This window comes from Taeniopygia guttata, chromosome 6 (genome assembly GCF_048771995.1).
Source record: "Taeniopygia guttata chromosome 6, bTaeGut7.mat, whole genome shotgun sequence".
Lineage (NCBI taxonomy): Eukaryota > Metazoa > Chordata > Aves > Passeriformes > Estrildidae > Taeniopygia > Taeniopygia guttata.
In genome coordinates, this window is record NC_133031.1 from 9,649,648 (window position 1) to 9,674,488 (window position 24,841).

Sequence of the window (24,841 nt, forward strand, 5' to 3'; positions counted from 1 at the left end):
CAAGTGTGCTTCTTGCATGATTAAAAAAAAAAAAAGGTATTTTAGGAAAACAGTTTCTGAATTACAGTTCAAGGAGTTGGACAGCTTTTCCCATTCTTCAGTAAAGTCACAGACACTGCAGGGAGTCTCAGAAATTATGTTTGGGGGGGGGGGGGTTCATTTCATGCTGGAGAAGCCGACATTAGGATGTGGTTAATTTGTAGGTGCTTTGGAAAAAATATTCTAATCGTGTGTAAAGACCTTGTTGACTGTAAGGTTAAGAACATTTGTCATTATCCTTTAGGTAGAAGTTGTTAGAGCTGAGGTTCTAATCTCTTACCTGGATTGTCTCTATATCAGGCTGAATTTTATTCACAAGAGAAGCTGAAAAGTGATAAATTTCTCCATCTACTTCAGAAAATTGCTCATAATTTTTTTTATAGCCATTTAGTCATCATAAGGTCACATCTTCCAGCTAAGCTAGGCTTAGACATATTTATTTATTTGTATTTAAGGGTGACAACAAACAATGTTTTAATTTTAACAAAAAATTATAGTCCAGGGTCTGCACTGCAGTTGCCACCAGGGTTGTGGCTAATTCCTGGAAGGTGTGAGCTCATCTGCATTAAGGAATGGAGTGCAGGATGAGTGAGCCCTTGATCCCAGGAAAAGGGGTCCATGTATTCATCTCAGAGAGAAAATTGTTTATTAGCAGTTATTTGGATGTGCACTGATGAGTTTGGTGCGTTGTGTTTAATTGGTGGCTTGAGATCCTACATAAAATAGAATTGAAAACACAAACACCCACTGAGAAACACAAGCTCCAGTCAGTAACAGGTGAGTTTTTGCGTTTGCCATCTTTCAAGGGGGAAAAAAGTACAGTAGGTTACAGAATTATTTCATTGAAAGGTGTAATAGATTTCACATTTCAAAAGCTTCCAAGTAGTTTACCAGTTTGCAATTCATCAAGAAATGCATTTGATGTTCCTCCAAAAGGCACTTTCATCACTTGTTCTTTCTCAGAGAACTTAAGTGAATATAAAGTCAAATACCCAATAAGTTGATAGAACAAAGGGTTGTTTCCTAGGGGGAAGAGAACAGAAATAATTCTTGAGGCGGCTTTGCCAAGTGTCTGGGGACAGGGCTGCTGCTTGGGGTGCAGTGTTGATGAGCAGCAGGGAAAGAAGCAGTCTCCTTCCCCTTTCCACGGACCTGCAGTCTGCACTTTTCCAGGGGCAGGACGTGGGATTGCACTGGCAGGAACAGAGAGCCCCAGGCTCACAGCCTCCACCAGGCTTGGTGGACATCTGAGCAACGTGGAGTGTCAGAGAGGCCTCCTGGGAATCCCAACAGCTTTACAGCAAGGTGAGAAATGTAGGAACCAGCATGGATGCTAGAGGTCTATTTCCCCAATCAAACAGATCGAGACTGCCAACAACACTGTTTTGACTATTGAAAGTTAATATGCTTAGCATATAAAATCAAGTTTATGCAAGAATGTTAGATTAATGTAGGATTTTTATCAAAGGTGCAGTATCTCTTAATGCATTGGACAACTTTGGAGGTCAGGGCTTTGCCTCGCTGTTGTGCTTTTGTTGTGACATTTGATCTGAAATCCAATATTTCAAATGGGGGCTCTCCTTAACAAAAGCTCTCCTTCAGGCAGCTAAAGTGACAGCTCTGTGCCCATGTCACAGCAGAGGTCCAAAATTCCACACAGCCAATGTAACCTGGGGTGTTTTGCTTCACAAAAGCTAAGTGTTCATGATCCTAAATATGAATTACCTACTTGGTAGTAGTTATTTAAGAAATAATAATTAGGCACATTGAAATAGTTAAGATATATAAGTAGTTTATGTTAAAATCATGCTTTGAAGCAGACATCAACAATGTTCAAATCAAACACATTCGTTGGCTGCTAATTATTTGAGTGAGTGTATTTTTGGGTGTGTAGGTGTGGGGAGAAGTGACTTGAGCTAACAGCTGCAGGTGCTCCTGTAGTGAATGTGCACAGTGATGTCAGACAGAAAGAAACCCTTCTGGTATTGTGGGCTTGTCTCAGTGTTCCTTTGAATTGAATTATTTAAATCACCTACTATTGTTCCTAAATTAAATATTTAAGCTTTCCAAATGACTGCCATCCTGGTTTAGTTGTCAAGTAAAGGTGATTGGTACTGACAGAAGAGCTGAGCTGGATGCTGGTGTTGGGAGTTCTCAACTCCTCAGTTTTCTTAGTGCTGCCACCACTGCGAGCCCAGCCCAGCACTGCACAGGGAAAGGATTTCCATGGGGATTTGTTTGCAGTGTCCTGGCTGGGCAGAGGAGTTTCTGGAGCTGGCCACCACCTCTGGAGGTACCACAAAAATGAATGTGCTTTCTACATGACCTGAGATTTCTCAGACTGTGTCTTTTACTTCTCTAATGTTTAATGAGATAATGAAGGAAACTCACTAGGGGAATAGAGTCTACCAAAGTAATACATCCTTTCTTTGATATGCATGGAGCTAGGTGTGAATTTTATGCATCTGTTCTAATTATACAGGGGGTTGTGTAGGTAATTTCAGAGTCCTAAGGCACTAAGGGTACCCTGCATGCAAAAACTTAAATTTTAAATGAAGAACTGATAAAATTGAGTACCAGTTGATTGCCACCGTGGTGCTGAAAGGGCTGGGAATGTCAGATTCATCTTTGTTGCAGGTCTTTAGCTTTTTAAAAGACAGATGCTTACATTCTAGATACAGGTTTTCTGGTTTTGGGGTGTCTCTTGCATGGACCTTGAAACTTTTGAGAGCATGTAGAAAATAAAAGCAATAATTTAAAAAATAATTTCTTAAAAATGAAGACTGGAGGATAGTCACATTTTCTTGACTATAACATGAGAGATTCTAATAATTTTAGTTATTCATAAAGCCTAAATAATTAGTCACTCTTGTTTGCAAGCAGACAGAGAGGCAATGCATCCTGCATAACTAAGGTTAGAATTCTGTTTTAGTATTAATAGCATGAACACATTTATAAAATGTTTTTTAAAGAAGTCCACCTGGTGCTTTTAACAGCACAGACATCATATATTTCTTCTCAAATCTTGTATCATTAAGCACAGATTCCATCTAGCAGACTTTAATTGTAAGAGCAACCTGAATATTTTTAAACCCTTTCATTTGATGTCTAGGCTGCCTTAGCCCATGTCCCTCATCAGATCTCCAGCAGACACCTGAGTATGAGCTTAGGAACAAGGCAAGGACAGACTGATGTCCCCAGAGTGCTCTACCATCCATTAAGAGTTTATGGCAACTAATTTCTGAGCCACAGTTGCCATCTTTTGGCTTCTGTGTCCTTTGTGGTTTTTGTTTTTCTCCATGGATGTGTCTTGTTTGCTTTTGACTCTGTAGCCTTTCAACTGCCACTGGAAAGCAGAGGTTTTCTCAGTGTAAATTCACCACACCAGGAGAAGAAATACTTACTCTTGTTTGTTTTGAAACTAGCAACCATTTGCTTATATTCTTCTATGTTTTTAACCACTGCTTTAGAGATTGGAATGACTGATCCTGACACACACCTTGCCCAAGGCTGATTTTATTATGCTCTTCCAAGTCCTGTTCACTCGGTCCATCAAGGAGAAGCTAGTTGATATCTGACCATCCTTTGAACCCCCTTTCGTTTCTCTACACCCTTTTATGAGATGGTAAAGAGGGAGGAAAGCAGCACAGCAAGCAGCAACCTTGACATAAGTGAAGCAGAGGTTTATGTATTGCCTAATGATGGCTTGTCTTTGTGCTCTGTGCCCAGCACAGGATTGCTCATATCAGTTTTCCTTTATTCTGTTGTTGTTTGTTTGCACTATGCTGAAGCTGCCCTACAGCTGGCTCGGAGGTATGGCTTTTCCTGGTCATTATAGAGGTTACAGAGGCAGCCTTTGCTTATAAAATCTGTCTGGGGGCTGAGGATAAGTGTTTCCCATGTTCATTTCTGTCACAGAATTTCCTCAGCCATTCTTTTTTATATCTGAAAAATAATCATCTTTTCATCAGTTAGGTGTCACCAAGCCTGTGGTTCTTTCTGTGATCCTGAACATGTGTTGCTCTCCTTTGAGAACACCATTTACTGTCATGAGCAGTTGTCACCCCCTCCCTGTTAAGCCCCTTGAGCCTTCAAGATCTGGTCTGGAACTGGTGAAAATTGAGCCTGACATGGAGCCTGGCATTTTCCAGTTTCTCTTTCCTGGGCAGTGTTAGAGCTGTGCATGTGCAGCCAGGTGTGCTGTGGTGGGTGACAGCACTGAGCCCCTGCTCTGTCCTGCTGCTGCCTGGCACAGAGCAGGGTTTGGGGCAGGGCTGGCTGCTCTGTGCCCCTCCAGCTGTGACTGCCACTGGGTCTGAGCTGCTGGTGTCCAGCTGCTGGTCCCATGAGGCTTCCAGAGCTGTGCCAGGGTCTTTGTTATTTCCCTAATCCCCACCCCAGGTAAGTGCTTCCAGCACAGGACCTCATTAACATTCTCCCACATCATCAGAGATACCAAGTAAGAATTTATTTTTCTGGTGGGAAGTCAAATATGCACTAAAAAGAAATGAGAACCAATTGTGAGTATTTTAAATCAGAAACCTGCTAGAAATGGCATGGCATGGACATCCTGTTGCCCAATTTTATGGGAATCAAATATGACTCCTGGCTTATAGATACTATTAAAATATTTCCCTGTGCAATATGCTTGGTAATGCAACAAGGACTGGAGCGCAAATACATTTTCAGAGGTAAAGATTGTAAGGGAATTTTCTCTGGGAAGAGAAAAAATATGAAGCACTGAATAGCAGAGCAACATATAAACCATGCAGAAACACAGCTCAAAAGTGGCCAGTTTTGAAATAAAGGACTTGCTTATTTTCATGAAAAGGAATTGTATTTATTTCAAATCCGAAGAATGTGGACACACATGTGACAAATTAATATCTTAGTAGTTTTGGACAGGGAAACTGACAAGGTCCTATCTTTTTTACATCAAAGTCCTAAAATCTGGAGAATTTAATCAAACCAAAAGTTCTCACTGAACTTTATAATTATGACAAAATAATACCTTCTTTTGTCCTTAATAAACCTGGCATCTATCAGCAGTGTTAACACTAGGCCTTTGATTTACTGAAAATTATTTTAAATGTCACATACTCTCAGTACAGAAGGAATGATTTCTAGTAAGCCATCAAGATTGAATCACTCTGTAATTATAATAATTGTATTTACAGAGGAACAAGCTTCTCTCATAGAGAGACTATTTTAATTTGTTCTGCTGTTTGTGACGTCTCCTTTTTATTTGGTTGTGGTTTGTTTTTTTGTTTTTTTTTTTTTTTTTTTTCCTTAGTGAGTAGGTTAAAAAGTAAAAAGACAGAATTTTCCCCGGGAGACTGATTCTCCTCAGGCAGAATCCATATTTTAAAATGACTACCATAAATGTGATGTAGTAATAGACCTTCATCCCTAATGCAAGAACTGGCAACAACTGAGGCAGCCGAGGCCTCATTTTCTAGAATATATCTGGGGATGACTTTTTGTGGCTTTTTGTAGCAATCTGACTTCATTTCAAACCATAATCAGCTAATCACTGGCAATTTTCAGATATGACTCAAGCTAATTTCAAGACAATCTGCCTTAGTTTCATTGAACAGCCCTGGAGGTGATGTTTATGTTGATGTCCATTAGTATTCCAACTGACAGTAATATAAGCTCAACAAAAAGAAAAATCAAGAAAAACTAACACCAAACAAAAAAACTCCACACCCACAATAAAAGAAGGCATTTGTAAAATGAACACTAACAAAAAGTCTGCCAGCCTGAAGTGCAGAAAATGGAAGTTTGGATTTTGCCACCTGTGTTCCCCCAGCAGGTGACCTGAACCTGGGCTGGAGCTGTGTGAAGAAGCAATGGGCCATTTAGATTACTTGCCCTGACTGGAAGGGGAACCTTAGCTTCTCTTCAGCACTGAATGTCAAAACGCTTGCTGTGCCTAAAACCATGGAAGCTAAGAATGGGGTTAGAATCAAGGCCTTACAATGTGCCTGTGACTTTTTGAAAGATCTCCTAGCTTCAAACCACAGACAACTTCCCTGCTATGCATCACTGAGGTATGTAAATGAGTGTAGAACTTGATTGATTGACTGATGGGTCTTTTTTCTTACTTTTTGCCTTTTAACCATTACTTGATTTTTTTCTTCCTTTGCATCATATAGGTTTAGCTATACACAACTCCCCATTTGCAGATAAATAACCCTCACAACACAGAGGGCTGGGTCTTTGAGTCATGTAGCCAAAGTGAGGTGCTGTGAGACTGAAGTGGGCCATTTAACCAAATGAGCAGCTTTCTTTCATGAAAACACTCTGTAAGTCCTTTAGTTTATGAACAGGATGGGTAAAACCTGCCCCTGGCACTGCTAAAGATATAGGGGGTGTTTTTGGCATCAGTTGCTGGGACGGTAAACACTGAGGTCCATTTCTTGAATATTATTACTGCAGCACTAACCTCACTGAGAAGCAGTGGTTTCTTTTTCCTTCTCCCTCAGTGTGCAGGAAATTCAAGTGCTGTCGGGTCCCTTGGCCTCTGCTTGGGAGCTGGGGAGAGAAACTTCTCAGTGCCTCTGCCAGGGACACACAGGGTCTGTCCCTCCCACCTCAGAGGCCTTGGCATCTCCCATACAGGAGGAATAAGATGGAATTTTCACCCTAACTCTGATGGGGAATCCACAGAGAGAGGGACAGGAGTTTTTACTGAGGCTACTCGTATCTGATCAAGTTTGAAAACAGCATATCCCACAAAAGCTCGTGCTGGAATATGCACAAAATAAAAAAAAAAAAATATTTCAAATCTATCTCCACTTAAGCAGACTGAAATGAAGAGTAAAAAAGCATAACCCCAATGTGTTGGGCAATCAGATATTCTGTGCTTCATCCTGGGCAACACCAGCCAGGAACAACTTCTGTGGCCATCTCCTGTTTGTATCTCAGTTAACTGTGATCACTGAGGAAGTGGACCTGGAGTCATAAACAATTTTACTCAGTGCACAAGGATGGTGGGATGGCAACCAGAGCAATGATGCAGCTAAAAAGGGAATACAGATTCATAGAAAAAGTTCAGAATGTCATTTCAGAAATCAGTGGTCCTTCACCCTCGATAGTGTGTTCTGCTGGCTGCATCTCAAAAATATGAAGAGCAGAAACAGGTCCACAGAAATAAATTGATTGGTTCTGTAGGAAAACTTTCATAAGGAGAGAATGTGAAATGATAGTACCTGTTTATCATGGATGAGATAAATCAGACGGAACAAGCTCCTGTTAGACAAAGTAATTAATGGCATACTTGTTCTCAGAAAGGTCTTCTGTAACAATATTTTAATAAATATTAATTATGGTAGATAACAGAAGTTGTGAAGCTTGCACTGATCATATATGATAAACATCATATTGCATGAGGCATGTTGTAGGTCACATGTTACATACTATAACATAACAATTTACAGAATGCTATCTATAATATATGTTATGTGGCATATGGCATAGAATATTCTGATGCATGATAATGGACCACATTAACTTATTGAAATATTACATTGAAATATTGAAATATTACATATTGAAATATCCACATTACAGTATGTATGATATGTACAATGTATGACATATAATGTTATAGGCACATGTATATATAAAACAAAATTTAAAATGTAATCAAATGCAGACTTAATAAATTAACACCAAATTTCTTTCTGGTCACAGGTAACAAAGATATAGGAGATACATAAAAGAAAGGAATTTGAGGTGAATGAGAAGAAACCCCATAGGTACATTAGATATAATTATGTGATTTCTATATGATTTTAGATTACATGAGTATGTGTGTTTTTATGGAGTGCAGATGTCAAACTGTATGTCTGAAATGCATATTTCAAATATACATGCACTAATAAGGCAAGTTATTAATTATTTTGGTATTTATAAAATATGCAAATGCTATACACACGCACATATTTTTATATATGACATATATAGAAGAAGCGATGCCATCATGCTCTATATGAGCATTATTATAATTATATATAATTATTATAATCAAGCATTATATGGCTTGATATAAAAAAGCAATTTTTCCCACACAGGCTATTCCCTAATTGACCATAAGGAAGGAGGTTTCCTGAATAACAAGGACTGAGTAGCAGCAAGAAAATAATTACTGTGGATTACTGAACACAACTTTTTCTGTGTGTCAATCTGAGACACACTCAAGATAGTTTTACATTGCCAGTGTCTTGAAGCAGTTACAGAAGAAAGCTTCTAAGGGTCTTTTTGAGGCAGCTCCCAACACACCCAGCCCCAGCTCATGTCTGATTGCAGTGGTTCTGTCATTCCTTTGTCACTGCCTGCTGATGCTGCAGCCAGAAGGGCAGGCTTGGTGCTCTCTGCCAGGGTACATGGAGTTGTTGAGAACATTTATGTGCATTTGACAAGAAACTTCTGCTGCCCAAGGAGGCTCCCAGCTCCCCCATGAGCCCCTCCTGCCCTGGCCTGATGGGCAGTGAGGGACAGTGGAGTGCCAGTGTGACTGGCCCAGAGAGTAATTTAAAATACCTTCCATGCACATTTTGCACAGCAGCGCTGCCACCTCCATAAATATTCATAGGAAGCAAATACAAGAGGAATTTGTGCAAAATGAATACATTTTAAAAGGGTTGCATAAAATATTCAGAGGAAATATGTCCTGCATGTACTAGAGGCCCAAATCTGGGAGTTACTGACACATTCCCTCAGCCCTAAGCACCTGAGACGGGCTGTGGTCTTCAGCAGAACAGGTACCCATAGCTCAGTACTTGGTGGATTACAGCCCTACCAGATTCCTTGGACCAGAGATACTCTGCTGGAAGCTCTTAAAGCATTCTTTCACTTCTGCTACTGCCATAGGTCAGATATTTAATGAGACTAATGTGGAACTCCGCTGTTTAAATGGAACAAATGGAAGAATATGAATACAGTTTTGCTATTAAAATGAGAATTTTGTTCCACATTTAATTAATTTTTCATTAAAAACACAGCCCAAGTACTAGAGAAAAGTACTTGGGATAAAAGAAAAAGATAATGTCATGTTTGGTTGCAGGAATGCTAAGCCATATCCTTTTGGTCTCCTCTCAGAACTATCTTTCAGCAGGATTAAGATTTATTGAGCCTTGTTTGTTTCAGATGAACAATGGCTTCCCTTTCATAGCTTTTTGCTGGGGGGGAGGTATTCAGTCCAAAGGTGAGGAAATTAATCAATATCCTTTCCATTGGATGTTGATTTATCTCCATTTTGAACTCTTCCTTCCTTGAAAAATGATGAAATATTTTCATCATTTGTGTGTGTGTGTAGGACACCCAGTTAAGCCTCCAACAGAATTAACATTATTTAACAGATGATTTCAAGCCGTGGCAAACACAGGGGTCACAGAGCTCACCTTAGGCTGATGTGTGGAGTGTCTCAGGTACGCACATGTGTGCAATACCTGGCAGGCTCTGAGGAGCAGAAAGCAAAGCATGGGCACAGCCACCAAGCTGATAGAATGGGAAATTAAGGACAGGACAGAGTCCCAGCCTTCCCCATGCTCAGCTGCCCTGGCAGGGTGCAGCTCCTGCAGCCCAGTCTCATGGCAGGAGACATCCCTACCTGCAGTGACAATCCAAAATCCAAAGCCTCCAGGTGCTCTGCAGTCATCAATGGTACCACAAAGCATCCCGGTGATGCATCTTCCTGAAAAACACAGGCTGGGAATAATCTTGATGTTCATTAATTTATTAATGTGTCAGATGGCCACGCAAACACCTGAGTGGAAACCAGGAAAAGTCTTGAGCAAACTTCAGCTGCCTCCAGGCTAAAGTTTCAACTCTGAGTGCTCCTGGGATGGCTGGGGAGGGGGTACACAGAGACACAGTTGTCTCACATGTGCTCTTATTAGCACCCACTCCCCTACTGCCATATGGCACCTTATGGTGAGATATGCTGTAAACAAAATTGCAGAAGTCTAAATAATATTTAAGTAAAAGCAGCATAGACCCAAGTGTTTCTTGGTACAGCTGAGAGTTGTAGTCGTTCCTTTTCATCATTACAACTCAGTCTGCTCAGCTGCCCTTACAGTGAGTTTCATCTCTGTCTAATTCTTTTCTGAAGTTAGAAGTGAGAGTTCATTTGATAATAATCAATGAATCACACACTATTGGCACTGGGTTAGCTGAGTGCTGCTGTGGATGGCAGCTCAGCTGGCCTTCTATTGTAGTAAAAAGATTGAATTTTCAGTAAAACTGGCATCCTTGTAAGGCCTGTGGTGAATTACAGCACCTATGGGAAGTACAGCCTTTCCTAGCAAGGAAAAATGAAGTGAAAAGCAATTTTCAGTTAAGAATTTCCTTTCTTCAATACCTGATAGATTCTGGAGCAAATCTTCAAGTTTCTTTGTGCCAGACACCCACAAACAAGGGGCTGCACAGCTGCAGCCCTTCCTGGAGTAATAGGTCAGTGCAGCAGTACATACAGGGAGAGATAAGACCATTAAAGTAGCAGTGGTTACAAACGTTATTCACAGAGTCACAGAATATTCTGAGTTGCAAGGGACCAATAAGGACCTTCAAGTCTTCAAGTCCAGCTCTAAAGTGAGTGGCCCATAGAGAGATTGAATCTACAGCCTTGGCATTATTAGCACCAGGCTTGAACCAACTAAGCTTATCTCAGTGACAAACAACATTTCAAGGAGATTTTTCTTTTTTTTTGGTTGTTTGGAGACTTGTCTTGTGAAGCAGGATGTATAGGTAGCACTTCTAGACAAAATCTAGTCAGCTTTAGCATTTGTTTAACACTGGCAAATCACCAGCTCCTGTGGATTCCATCAGACACTTCTATTGATTCCTGTCATGCCCACACTAAAACCAAACTAAAACCACCATTTTTCTGTCTCTTTTCAGTAACTCTTTCCACTCATAGCATTAACCACAATAAAGGACTATGCTGCAATCACTATAACTATGTGTTACACCTGCATTTAACCTGACACAAGAGACAATCCAGAAGAAAATAAAAGAAAACCTAGCTCTAAGTTGGGCCATACCTTTTTCTAAAAAATGGGTGTTAAACTCTGTGAAGTTAATTGCCAATTTTTTTTTTTTTTGGTCCCGCTCCATCCCTGTAAGGATGCTTTTTTACTTTTTCCTGCAATTGACCTAAGCCTTGTTCTCTGCATGCCATGGTAATACAGTGTATGTGTCAATCAGCTGTACTGACATACATTTTGTCGTAAGTAATTATGTTTGGCCAGATAAAATTGTACAGTTAAACTTAATTATCACCAGATGTGTTTCAGTACAGCCTTTCAACCCCTGAATTACTCAATACGCTCTCGCTCACACTTTTGCTGTATCTCATTAATTGACTCAGTAAGCAATCCCAGACAGCTATCTGTAATCAGAATGAGGGAGGTACTAAGATGTGCACACAGGCCAGGCTGTGGCTTTGCCTGGCAGCTTCAGGAGCCTGAAAGCCTGGCTTTGGAAAGGGCAGGCTTATGGTCCTGAGTTACTCCAGTGCCTTAGGTATTACCTGCTCCCTCCCAGGCACAGCTCCACTGGAATGTGGAGGTGGTTTTGTTTGCATCCCCATTTATGAGTCAGAGGAAGCTGGGGACAAGAAACAAGAGCTGAATACATCAATGTTACCTTTCGTGTGGGTGAATAGAAGGCAGAGGAAGAGCTTGGCCTCACAGCTTGACTTTTGGCTCCCAGGACAGTCCCAAGGACACTTGTCTATGTGGAGTCCATGGATCATTGCTGCTGTCAGGGCTTTTGACCCAAAGAGCTCCTCGGATGTGAAGATCCTTTGAAAAGAGAGGAAACCAGACCACTGAGACATTTTCTCTCTCAATGCAATTAAGTTCTTACTTTTTTTTTTTTTTTTTTTTTCCTATATCTTCCGGCCACTTCTTTTCTAAACTTGCACTTCTTCTAGTAATGATGTATCCCACTGGGGAGAAAAAAGGGAAAACTTTTATTGTTTACCTTGAAATCTTTGCTGAATTGATTAAAGGTATGATAAAATACTTTACCCAAGGACCTCGTGCTTGCTATTAAATACTTTACCCAAGGACCTCTGCAACACCAAATTCTATGCAGAAGAGATAATTCAGAAGGCACATGCTTTGTTATTTAAAAAGATAATAATATGAAGGCAACAAATCTTCATAATTCAAACTATACTAATGGCCAGATTCTATGCTCAATAGTGAGCTCTCTCTTCATTTTGTATGCCAAAGAAATTATTGCTAGATAGGCTTACTACAGTAAATTCATACTGGACATTTCTTTCATCTCCATACCAAGAACAAGGTAAAAAATGAAGTCATGAAAATTCCCTGCCTTAGAGAAAACTTCAAATGATGAAGGTAACACATTTTTGACAAGTGTTGGCCCAAAAGGCCTGGGAGAACAAGGTTTAAACTGAAGAGGTGGAAGAAGGGTGGGAGGAGGGGTGTGGAAGGATATTGTCAATTAAACCCTGGGTGAGGGAATGAAAAATGACATCACCTGCATATTTCTGACACCCACGCCAACACACAGGGCTGATAAACACTGCAAATTCCAGCTTGGTGAAGTGGGACACTAAAGAGTAGATTTAAAGGGACAGTTTCTCAAACATGATCTTTTAGAGGGGGGAGAAAGAGAACAATAACATTTCTTGGCTGTGTTGTATGTTTGATGCTCATCCAAAATTATTTTGCCTGGCTCCTGAAATATTAAGCTGCTTGCCTTGGAGGTGATCATTCTCCCCCATCCTTTGCTTATTGCTTTCTTTCCCTCCCACACTATGAAGCTCCTTGAAGAAAAAAAACAAACAAAACTCACCACTTTGAATGAGTTGCCTCATCTTCAAGAGACTTTTATAAATGGAAGGATTAGAGGTATATAGAGAAATTAAGGACAGGAGGGAAAGGAAGACAGGCATTTATTTTATTCTGTACCTGCCATGTCACATAAACTGTCAGGTGATCTCAAACTTGTGTTGTGCTCATGCTTCTCACTACAAATCAATGATCTTCCTTGAGAAGGTGAGGAAAAATCTCCCTTGGAAGCCACAGGATTTTAGAAAGCAATTACTGAGCCGACAAGCCAAGAGTTCATGGCTTGCCTTTGAGCCCTAGATAACAGAAGCATTTAGACACCTTAGACAATCTAAGCCTCTAATATGGGGTTATCCACCTCTGGCTTTTACTGAGTGGGCACAGACAGACATCCAGGGACAGGAGATGGGCACAGGGCAGCAGCTCCATGCTGAAACCTTGTGATTGAGGTAACTGCAGCCTTGGACAGCCATTAATTGTGCTGGCAGTGCTAAACAGCAAACACCTGGGTGGTGCCTGGAAGGTCAGATCTTTTCCCAGCCTTGTGGTCACTGCCAGCGAGGAGCAGCAGGGAGCAGGGAGGGCCCAACGCAATGCACAGACTCTTGAAAATATCAGTTCTCAGTTTTAGAGAGAAGGGAAAAAACTTAATAATAATTACAGATAAAATGAAGTTTGTTCAGGAAGGGCTGGCTTCCAAAACTAGAATAGGCTCCTTCTACTCCAGCAAAACCCCTCTACAATAATAGAAATTTGACAATTCCCTGTCTACTCTTCAGAGCAGCGTGAGTCAAGCATGGTGTGAGCTTCTGCCCTACAAACTTCTCCAAGCCCCTGGCTCAGGGACTCTCCTGCAGCCCCCAGGGCAGCCCCTCAGCCCCTGTGCCCCTCACAGTCCTGCCCAGGCCCACCAGGTGCCCACCACACCTGGCTGGCTTTCCCCAGGCTGGGCAGGGCTCCCTGCTGCCCACTGCCCCCAACCCGCCTGTGATAAGATCTGGCACAAAATGCATTTGCAGCACCATATCCATGGTTACAGTCAAAGAAAAGCAATTTTCCCCTCAGGAGGTGAGTCCTCTGAGCTCCTTTGCACAGTAACCTCATTGAGCAGCTCCAGAAGCACAAGGTTATTGCACTTACTTAATATGCAATCCAGCACTGTGTATTTTCATACTTAATATGCAGATCTAATTGCTTGCCTGCATTTTGATTACCTTCTCTTCCTGGAATTTGCTCTTGTGTGGCTAATCCTAGTGAACTTCAAAGCATGAACTTGGTGGCTTTTATTTTTTTATTTCTGCAGTTTGTGTCTGAGGCCAATGTCAAAACTCTTTGTAAGGATCGTGACTTAATTTTTTTAGTTTAGAAAAAAAAAAAATATTCTCTTAGAAGTCAGTTGTCTTCTTTTTTTTAACATCTGGACCTTTACTATTACTGACCTGGAAGGTTACCCATTTGGTCTGGCCTTAATTAGCACTTGCACATTAAGTCTCCTGCCAGCAGCATCCTCAGTCCTGCCTACCTAATACCAACTTCAAGAATGGCTCATATGTAATTCCTTTTAAGAGAAAGGCTATTCTTCATTTCTGAGTGTAAATGCAAAGCAATTTGTCTAAGTACTTCTCTGTCTCAAACTGCTAAACCCAACCCACACAAATGCATTTCCCTGTAAGTGCCCCCACTTCCCACACTCTCCCTCACTTTTCACATCTTTTCCCATTATCCACCTCACCAGCAATAAAATGCAATCAATTTGTTTGCCTCTTTGGATGTGGTGAGTGTCTACATTAAATGCCACCTTGTTTAAAGATATAAAAAAATAAAAAAGAAAAATAGCCACAGAACAAACTAATCTCCCTTTCCAAATATAAAATAAAAGCTGTCTTATTTTTAGGCTTTGCAGCAGCTCATGTGTCATTTTCATCATTTCTTTCTCTCTCGATGACTGAGAAGCAGTGAGAGGAGGCGAGAAAAACTTTTTTATTTTGTTCCCTCTGGAAAATACATATTCAGAGCTTTCTCTAACCTGATTTTCTTCTCTATTAAATCATCCATAGCCAAAGCTAAAATGAACCTCAATAACCTGACATATTTGTCAACTTTTTGTAAAATGTGTGTCGGTGATTAGACTAATATAAGAGCACCAGCAATGTGAATCATGGAGGCTGTAATTTTAGTGCTGTAAATCATTAGATTTGCAGCTCATGGCAGCAAACTAAGGGAAGCAGGGCTTCCAGGGCTGGTTGGGAGCAGGCTGTGAAGTAGGGCAATTTCGTCAGAAATGAACCATCCCTTTACCCCAAGAGCAAAGGGAAGAAGTAGTGCAAAAATCAATTTTAGGCAATACTGGGCCCATTCATTATCTTGCATGAGTCACACAGGACCTGACTCCTGCTCAGTGAGACCAACAGTGAGATGTTCCAGCAATTTCAAGGACAGCAGATCCAGCCATTAACTCTTTCAATTTCTTGGATCCCTCATGAATAAGAGGAGATTTTTTTTCCCCTTTTAGATTTTTTTCAGTACCCTTCAAAGGGGAGGTACTAACACCAGAGGAGCTTTGAGCTCCTGCTCTTGAGACTTAATTTCCCCAAAATGACAAGGTGTACCTTTACAGACAGCAGCATTTCTGGCAGATATCAGCTTAGTGAACACAGGTGGTAATTCATTCTGATGTCTGGATGTCTCTGCAAATGATGTTTTGGTAGCCAGTGTACTATGCTGGTAGAAACATCCAGCTGGGCTGCACAATTACAAACACAACTTTCTGTGACTTAAATATTTGACTTTTAGCTTAAACTGCCAGAAAAAAAAAAAAAAAAAAAAAAAAAAAAGTGAATGCTTATTTCATACTACCACAGCTGCTTTGCATCAAAAAGCCTTTCCAGTGTGTAAATACTGATTTTTCCCTAAATGTATTGACTACCCTAGGAGAAGAAAGCATGAATACACCAAATAAACACGCTTGAAATCCATTCTTCTGTCCTCCCAGCTGTGGTGAAGGAGGTTATTGGGGAATCTGTCAGCTGATGCACATTACAGTGATGTTATTTGTCTTTTGGGACCTTTGGCTGTTGATTAGAAGTTTCAAGAGTAAGGAGGGAGGGCAGAAGGGCTGGCTGTGCTGTGCCCTGGGTTTGTCCCTGTGCTCCCGAGCAGCAGCTGGGATCTGCCACCACACACGTGCCTGAGCTCTGTCAGCATCTCCCCCTTTCAGTCCTAGCACCAAGCCTATTGTCTTGCCCTGATAGTTCACCTGGCTGTTTGCTGCCTAATCCACAACACCAGCTCCCCTCTTAATCCCCAAAATGCAGCCTGAGCTGTCCCCTGGTTCTTGCTTGAACCTTTCCCAGCTTGCCATCAGCCATACACAGCCCTGGTCCCTCTGTGCTGGACATGCACCACCTTCCATCACAATCCTACCCTTTACAATAGAACTTTTCCTTTTTCCCTCAAAGGCTGCCCATGTCTCTAGTGGAGGAGCTGGAATAAATACTCTTTCAGCACATAGTTATCAATTAGAGCTGGTGCTTCCTCTGAATGTTTCAAAGTCCGATAGATCTATTAATAGTAAAGAGTCGAGGCACCTCATTTCTGAGTACTCTAAAATTCAATTTCAAATCTGACTGTCATGGATTTCTATGGAAAATTCATGCATAAATTTTTGCTAAACTGTGTTTCTTTATCCTGATGTTATCAATGTTTGGTGTTTATTTGTTCAATGGATAATCTGGATTCTGCAGCAGACTGTCTTCATGACTGATGCAAGGTCCAAAAGGATTGAGGAAAATGTCACTCCACCAAAATAAAATCACCAAACCCCACAAAAATCTCCTGAGATTAAAAAAAAAAAAAGGCAGGAGAGATTTAAAAGTGAGAAGTCATGAAGGATCTTTTGCAGAACTACAGTACTGGACACTTAGGAGTCACAATTTTCCTTTAAGGACTGCAATTAACCATCCAGCAATTAACCTCCAGCCTTGTCAGATGAGTTTTACTCTACCATGGTCATCAGCCACAGCTGGTTGAGGCCCTGAAGGGCAGTACAGGAGCTACATTTAGCTGGTTTTAACTCACAACAAGTGTATTAGGAGAGGAATTGGTGCCCTACAGGTCTTTTCTTCATATATTCAAGGAGGTAGCTTACTTTCATTTGCAAAAAAGAGAATATGTGGCTGGATAAATGATGATGTCTAATAACATACCCAATTATAATAGTACCCAGTCCCTTTAGGAGCCTTCAGGTACAACATAACATTGCCTCTTAGCTGTATTTCCCTTTAATATTCACTATTTACCTATCCTCTTACAGAAAGTCTCATCACAATTAGAAATTTCAGTTCTCGTTCATTAACACTTAAAACAGCATAATGTTAATGGTAATTGGACAGAGCAAACAAAAAAATCCTGCTTTTAGAATGATACCTCCTTCTGTGTGCATTACCATTCTTCTCCTAAGTACGGTATGGATCTTTTACATTGTATATTGTATAATAAAAGAGGAAAAAAATAGATAAAACACTGTTTCTGAAAGCTAGAATAAAGATTTAACAAAATATCTTTAAAAATAAAGCATTAAAAGTGAGAAAAGCTGAGAGTGGACAAATTATTTTGTAAATTTTTGCATCCTTGTGTGGTGGAATTCACTTTCTCATCACAGACTGGATTTGTTCCTCTGTTGTGCTCTGTTCTGGCCATAATGCTACAGACACTGATAAAGATAAATGGTGATAAAGAAGCAGGAGCAAAAATAGAAAAACTATGAAAGATGAGGGTTTTCTATCCAAAATAGGGACTTGACTTTTAAAGATAACAACACCAAATACAGATCAATAAAGGAGAAAATTAGACTTGAATTAGGTCCTGCAATGAATCTGTGGGACTTTGGTCTTATTTAGCTAATTCCATCCAGCCTGAGGAAGTCAGACTAGAGAGATGTTTGTGTGAACAAGAATCTCCGAGCCAAACCAAGGACACCAGCTGCATGTCTTGCCCTGTTTCTTAGCCACAGAACCAGTACACAGGAAAAAAATGTGCATTGGATCTTCTGGAAAAGCAGAGATTCAGATGAACCACAGGGACTGTGAGACCAGAACCAGATGGAAGAGATGCTGAAGTGTGGAATGAACTCCCCAAGGACAAGATCTTTGCAACCAGGGCTAAACCCAACTTCTTGTTCAGACACTATGGAAGACTCCTTTGCTATAACTGTGGAAATCCAATTTGCTCTGCTTTATTGTACTCTTTTTTTCTTCTTTCAGATGTTAAACAGGAACTATACACCCCTGAAATAAGTTAGTATATGTCATTCATCCTGAAACTTCTCTACACTCAGCTCTCCCTTATAAATAATAGCTTGTTCCTCTGATCAAACAGTAAAATTTGGGGCACATCCAGAACTATGGAACAAAATCCACACCTCCTGAGCAGTAAATCATGCCTTGGGAAGTCTCTTACCTATGCTAAGAAACCACTCAGAAGCATAGCTGTCTAAACAAACAGGCTAAATGGAACCTATTATTTTTTAGTAAAGTTTAATGATCTTGTATTTAGCCATTTTTCAAGGAAAATATCTCTCTCTACAATAATTAAATAAGAGTAATTCCAGGTGTATATGAAGAACAGTGCAAAGTTCTGGGTCCAGAATGATTTGATTTACAATTAATATGAAAAATATCTTACCTTTACTGTAGAGTTTCAAAGAAGAGCATATATATAGGTGTCATATATATCTAAAAGAAAATTAAAAAGACAGAAGATTAGGGTAGAATTATAAACTTGCTCAAAGATAGAATTTTGAAATTGGATAATTTTAAAGCTTTTCTCTTTTTAAAGACAAAAATCTATTATATTAATACTCTCCAGCTGAGGTGCTTGTTTAAATATGTTATCTATATCACAATTTTCACAAAAAAAAAAAAAAAAAAAAAAAAAAGAAGAAAAAAGAGTAACACAAAAGGCACGATTCTCCTGAAAAGACACTTCTATATATTTTATGTATTTTCCACCCTGGACTTCTATTTGTGTCATGCAGTCCACATTCTCTTAATATGGAAAAACGGAAGGAAAAACAACATTTCTTGAAAATATTTTCTCTGTTACAGTTTCAAATCAAATCAAATTAGTTTGGAGTCAGACAAGTCTTTCAACAAGAAGGCTAAAAAGCAGATATTAGTCACAAAATACCCCAGAGGATTGCTATATTTTTAATATCTACAGAGGCATCTCCAGGGCAGGAGCTCTTCATTCTTTCTGTCTCAGTTTCTTGACCTCTTGATTGGGAGACTAATTTCTATGCATCAGGATGTTTTTAATGAGAAATATTAAAAACATCATTACTGTGAGAAAAATTGGAGTTTTTTGAAAAACACATTGTGATATTGTATTTAAAACTGTCTTTATAAAGACTTTTTTATTCTAATTCATTAGACATCTCTATTCACAAGACCTAAAAAATGATAATTACCTCTGACATAGAATTTAAGTTGAAAATTGAAAATATAAGCTTGAAATTAAGACTACAGTACAAGAAAGCTTCAGTAATAAACAGAGAGTTTCTAACAAAAAAAAAAGTCTTTGCAATAAAAGTTATAGGAGAAGAAAAACATTTCAGGAGAATTTTCAATAGTACTTTTCCACAGCATTTTCTGTAAAGAGCCTGCACCAAATTTTATCTCCAAAGACCAGTAGTGTTAACCACTGATTGAGTCTTTATATCAATTATATCCAAATTTCCCAGATTGTCTAAAAATATCAGTCATTAAACTTGATGTCAGGTAATCTTATTACATCCACAGAAACAGGGTTTTCTATTTATTTCTTCTGCCTTTTTAATCTCCATTTTTATCCCTCTTAACCAGCAGTTTGGGTCCAGAAAGGATAAGGACTCTCTCTAAAAACTCTACATGTAATTTCTCAGCTCTAAACAGGAAAATATACTCACAGTACACATAGCTGCATTTTTTCTGCCCTGTGTGGGGGGTTTGGACCCCATTTGCAACACTTTGACTCCAAAACCCTCCTACCTTTTCCTCCTGGTAGGCATTAACAAATAGGCTTTGATACCATTGTTCCAAGGTGACTGAAGTGTGCAGTTCATTGACCTGTTAGTTATTTTTTAATTTTTGAGGGCAAATTGCACACTAAGGTTCCTGGCTTTCCATGAGGGTGAGACTGCTTTTTTTTTTTTTGTTAAACCAGCCAAAATATTATTTCTATTTTTAATGACCTTATAATGGGGTCAGCATATTCTGTTTGACATGTTGAAGAGCAATGGAAAAATTACTCCACTGCTTCCCAGCATGTCTGATGCCAGAGCAGTTAAATTAACATTTTTTGGAAATATTAAATTCACCCATGGGTACAGCTGTACACATTCATACAAGTTATTAACATAAATAAAAAAGAAATTATTCTAACAGTTGAGCTGACCTATGATCGAATTACCTGCTGGCAAGTCCCACCATATATCAAATAACTTGTTTTTATTCCTTAGCAAAAGTGATGCTTGACAGAAGAGCAGTGGATAAAATATTAGAAGAGAAGTAACCAAAAATTCTCTGGCTTTACAAGAAGGAAAAATTGGTGCTATTTTACAAAAATAGATTAAAAAATATATATAGCCTTGGAGAAAAAACTCCAAAAAACTATGATCTTGATATATGCCAGTTAAAATTCATCTGATTCCCCCCACTTTCCCTCATAAATCAAAACTGAATACACAGATCCCAGGGATGAGGAGCAGGTGGTAAAACAGCATAAAAATCTCTTTTCCATACTTCCAGAGAGAAGTAATTTCATGTTGAAAGGAATGGGTCATTTTTACTGCTGGTTTAGCCACATGGCTCCCAGGTACCAATTTTGTGAAGTATTATCCATTTTTACTGTGGGTCATTTGTTTTCCCTGCAGATCTCCTTGAGCCTGACAGAACCGATACGCACAGATTTTTCCAGTTGTGCTTTTGAGCACATGATGATGATTGGGCAGGTTATCCTTCCTTTAATCTGCACAAGGCATGGCAGAGAATGCAGGAATTGTATCCTCTGTAACATAAAATGTTTCCCCAATCCCAGCACCTGAAAGGGATGCCCTGTAAATTGCCCATGTCCCACATTTTCCTGGGCCAGCTGTAACTGCTAAAACCAAACCCACCAGGCACAGGTAGCTCAGAAATAGATGTACATAGCTGGGGATTTGCTATAGAAAAGCTGATAGCTTGGATTCACATGAGAATAAGAGCCCTGTGCTTGAACAAAAAACCTCTTTCCCTTATTAACCTCCATACTTCGGCCCCAATTACATAAAATCATCTGATTTTCTTGTTTTTTTAGTATCTGCTCTAAATCTTGAGGCACATGTCCAAGTCAAAACTTAATGGTATCAAGACTAGCAAGTCAAATACCCCTGAGAGCCAAGGGATGGAACTTGGGTGTCACTGAGTCACGGGTGTCACTGAGACCCTGGATTAAGCAGCGACCTCATGCCACTGCCACAGAAGGCCCCTGGAGACAGTCCAAAACAGAGATCTCAGCTGCATAAGACTTCCAGATTTTCTGCACTTATTTATGAGAGAATGGGATGGCTGCTGAGACATTCACTGAGCTATTGCCACGGCAGGGTGTGCAATCCTGGGACCAAGGGCAGGTCTGAGAGGGAAATTCTTCTCGCTCATGGAAGGTAAGGTTCAACACCCAGACACAGGAACGGAAAAACGTCATGACAAACCACCCAAAGAGAGAGCAAAGCAAAGCAGAGCAAGGCTGAGCAAGCATTCTGATTCCATGATCAGTGTATTCAATCACAGAGCACTGGAGAATTAAATAGTATTCAGGAGGCTGAGTGCACTGAATAGAAATTCATATCAAGTTCATTTTACGGTATCAGACATGGTTTGTCACCACGCAAGGAAATGTATTTGAGCTACATGAAGGCTGATGCCTTATGTTTTTTAATAAAGTTGAGGACAGATTACAAACCTTTGCCTTCAGCCCCAGCAGTGCATGGAAGCTATTTCCTTTGACATACTGAATAACTTGCCTTTTTTGAAGTTGCAATAAGATAATGTAAAAAGCTTTGAATACCACATAATGTGAAGTGGTAAGGTGTTAAACTACAGCATCTGAAAGAAAATACTGTTGGGTATAAAAGAGATAGGACACTAGAGCAAAATAGACCAGCAGAATTAAATCCAAAATGACCATGTGGTACCAGTCTAAAGGGAAGAGTAGACTGAGTTTTTCTCCTTAAATTATGGCTTCTTGGAAAGTTCTAACATTTTAATACAGTGCTCCTGGTTCCTATCTATGTGCTAGGGAAAAAAAAAAACAAAACCAAAAAAAACCTAAAAAAACCAAAACAAAACAACAAAGCAAACCGGCTCTGGAGCACCTTCCCTCTAAATAGTAGACATGGAAGACAAGTGAGGATAGGCATCAGGAACCCAGCTACTGACCCAGTGAAGGGAGTGAAAGATTTTTGTCTCCAGGAATTTCAGAAGTTCATATCGGTATTGGGATAAAAGCAGGAAGGTTGTAGGTGCCACAGGAATTATATGACACAGTTGCTGACAAAAGTCTACTAATCCCTTGAGGCACCAAGTATTTTGAGACCTTTTGTATCGGTTATATCCAGTCTAAAACTCACTGGGCTTAGAGGCACAGCTCCCTTAAGGGGCATCTGTTTCTTTTTGGGGATTTCCTTTTTACTATCGCACACACTTTAATTTAATTTCTTAATTTCAGCCAGTGTTGATGCTCTCTAAAGAGAGCTTTTGAATATTGCAAAGCAAGACTTTGCAGAAGCAGCCTTCAGAAAGCTGTTTAAAGGACTTTATCTGTCTCAGTAGAGCTGGCATCCTCCCACCACAAAGCTTTCCAAACACAAAAGTGTGCATTTCAATGGTGTCTCAGAAGAGGCATGTCAGCCTTCAGGGCTGGTTCCTCCCAGCCCTGAGGAGGCTGTACAGCAGATGTAGGGAGCTAAATCAAGCCAGTTGATTCCTGTGCAGTGTCATGGCTGTAAAATCCTCCACGAGGAACAATGTGGAAAGCAGTTGTGTTTGTGCATTCATCATGCATGCCATGACAAATGACAGTTTTATGGTTAAATGCACTTGGATGGAAGGTTAAGGTTCATCTCTCTCCTCTACCCTAGACTTCATATATCACCTCGGGTAAAACTGGGAGTCAAATAATACTTTAAACAGCAGATTTACTTTCCCCTGCCTTGTCTTTTCAAGTGTGCACTAGCAATTCTTCCCAAGCTTGTCTCTTTAGATTAGGCACGTATGCCTGGAGCTTTGCTTGGAGCAAGGGGAAGCCTCAAGTCAGGCAGGGACCCTGGCAGCTGCAGTGAAAGCAAAACCAACAGCACAAAAAGCAGGCAGTACCTGAGCCGAGGTCAGCTCCAGTGAAGACTGTGTTGTGCTGTCCCTTTCTGGTGCTGAGCACTTCCCTGGGTCAGATCTCAGCTGCAGAGAGCTCCTGCAAGAAACCTTTACGTTATCTCAGAGTTGTATCAGAACGAAGATTTAATTAAGGCACTGGCAGTTCCTAGGGCATTAGACATATAACAAACAGGTTTTATATTTTTGTTTAAAAGTGTGAGTTTCAAAATACTCATAAATCTGTGAGAAGTAAGTGCACATATTCTGGGCATGCAATGAGGAATGCAATGGCCAAGGAGTTTGTTAAGGCCAAATAAACTGAAACAGAAAAATCATTAAGCCAAAATGTTTTTGTCATTCTTGTAAACCCACAGGTAAGATTCTTCTATGAAACCTATGAACCTTTATAAAACTTAATATAAATTTTTATGAAAACAAGAAGGCAGTGAAAAGATGGGGATTTTTGCCAGCTGACCATTTAGCACTTTGTGTCTCTGCTCCATTATATTTTCATGTTAAGAACAAATGTGTTTCTTAGGTGCAGAGATTGGTTCATCACTTCCTTATCCTGTCATGTTTATATAGCCCTCAAAAAAACTGAAGAACTGTGTGTGTTAAGTACATGAAGATTTCTAATAAGAGTGACATTTCATGGAGCTGCTCATTCTTCTGTGGATAAAATAAGTTCTGGATCTATTTTTTCCAGCATGGTGAAGATAAGGTGGATGCTGGATAATGATTACACAGAGGCTGTATATGTAGTGTGGGCATGATAAAAGCTGTAGAATGCAGAGATACTGCACATGATTTTTAGGTTGTGAAAAAAGAGTTCTGTGGAGTTGTGTACATTTTGCCCTGTGTACCAAAAAAAAAAAAAGGATTTATTAAATAGGCTGGAGGGCATTCTTTAAATGTACCTTGAAAGTACTATCTACTTAAATAGACTGAAATTATGCTCTCCCCTTTGTAGCTGCCAACCCAGAGATGTTTTAGAGGCCTTGTTTGTTCTGCACACACAGATGTCAGGCAGATTTTGCTGCTTCACTTCCAACAACTAACCAAAAGCCACATTTCTCCACCAGTAATAGTAGCTACAGTTTGGCACACGGAATAGGAATCAGAGAGAGACAAAAACCACACTCCAGGAGAGCACAGCACTGTCTTCAATTAACAGTACTTACCACAAGAATAATAGAAGGTGTGTTAGATTGAGGTATAATTCAGGCAAAAGTAAAATGTATTGGCTAGAAAAGATTGTAAGAAAAATCAGGGCATGGATTACCTGTGGCACAAACAGCTTAGAGAAGGAGAGAGTCCTGAGTCAGGATTTCCAGTGTTTATCTCTCTGCTGAATTCCCTTAGTAGTGTAATAGAACATTCCTGGGTGCCTCATACCTCTCCTCAGCATGTGTTTCCATTTCTTCTTCTTTTTTGTTGTTTGTGATGACTTGCGGGTTTTTCCCTCCTCTATTTTTTTCTTTCTTCTTTATATCTGTTTTTATCTTCTCTCATGCTTTCATTCATCCCTCTTTCTCCATCTCCTCTCTTGTACATTTATTCTCTTGTTGGCAGTTCTCTTACTCCCAT

At 39.9% G+C, this 24,841-nt stretch overlaps 1 long non-coding RNA gene across 2 annotated transcripts in view; it reads left to right on the forward strand.

Annotated features, from left to right (window-relative positions):
• LOC116808539 (uncharacterized) overlaps positions 1 to 24,841 on the forward strand; it is a 262,272-nt gene that overhangs the window by 231,686 nt on the left and 5,745 nt on the right. For both annotated transcript variants that reach the window (XR_012056681.1, XR_012056680.1), the window contains one exon: positions 5,852 to 6,092. This is a non-coding gene — a long non-coding RNA (uncharacterized lncRNA). The remainder of the gene's footprint in view (positions 1 to 5,851; positions 6,093 to 24,841) is intronic.